Genomic DNA, 1,254 nt, shown 5'->3' with positions numbered 1-1,254 from the left:
TATTATAAATACTAAATTACTAAAATTTTTCCAGTATTCCTTGAGTCTGAGTATATTTAATAATTGTTTATAGCACATTTTTTATCTTATAAATTATAGGTATAATATATTATAATAAAGTTTGGCTATATATTAAAATATGTAGTGTTATAATTATGTACATATTATCTTAGAGAGGCCTTAAGATGGCTCAGAGTGGTCTAAGCCCCCTCTGGCCCTCCCTTTTCATGTCCATGTAATTATGAATTATTATTTGTTAATTATAACACTCTGAAATAATTATATATGATAATTTAGTGAATTACCAATAGGTAACTCTTACATTTTTCATATATTTTTTTGGAATAGGTAGGAAATTTAAAAATGACAATATTTAATAATATTAATGACTGTATTCGATAAAAAGAAATTATTTAAATACATGCATACAAATAATTTAGATCAAAAAAGTAATTATACAATGAAAAATTTTTAATTTTATTCCTTAAATCATAATATATTTTCAATTTTCTATGGCTTTGGTGTACAAAAGCGTTTCTTTTTCAGCCTCTTTAGGACATACAGCGCTCCCGGTGGTGACGACTGTCTGTGGTAAAATTTTCAATCAAGTTTTCAAACAAGTGACGACACCTTATCAATACACCTAGTATACCATAGAATATTATTCTATGGTAGAGGGCTGGACACCCTTAAGATATACTATCTTAATTCGTGCTGGACACCAAATGTTTTCAATAGGTACATGTTGGACGCCTAGCGCTACCTAGTAGGCTTATAGCTCAACTACCATTACTTTTTTATAAATACACATTGGCACAGAAAAATAAATCATATTGGTCTCATTGCATATTGTATAATCATTCCATTAGTAAATAGTAGAGTATTTAGACATTTACTTACTACTTACTAGAGCGTCTAGATCTACAGCTTCATTTATTTCAATAATTACGACTAGTTTCTCATTTGTCTACATTTGTGTTGAAATTATAAAATTAAAATGCCTCGCCAGTGTTCAGTATTTGTATGTACCAGTAAGGAACGGTCCAATGTTCAATTGTTTTAAAGTTCGTGAATCCGAAGCTCATTCGTGGGAAGAAATTGTTAATAAAAGTAAATGGTAATCATAAACGTAAAGGGACATATGTCTGTGTAGAACATTTTAGAAATAAGATTTGATTACAGTTATAGTGGGTGTAATGACTTGGAAGTAAGAAAAACATAATTATTTGTATTTAGCCATTTAGTTAGGGTACC

The sequence above is a fragment of the Acyrthosiphon pisum genome, chromosome A1 (genome assembly GCF_005508785.2).
Source record: "Acyrthosiphon pisum isolate AL4f chromosome A1, pea_aphid_22Mar2018_4r6ur, whole genome shotgun sequence".
NCBI lineage: Eukaryota > Metazoa > Arthropoda > Insecta > Hemiptera > Aphididae > Acyrthosiphon > Acyrthosiphon pisum.
The sequence above is the reverse complement of the archived record's forward strand: the minus strand, read 5'-3'. Positions refer to the sequence as shown.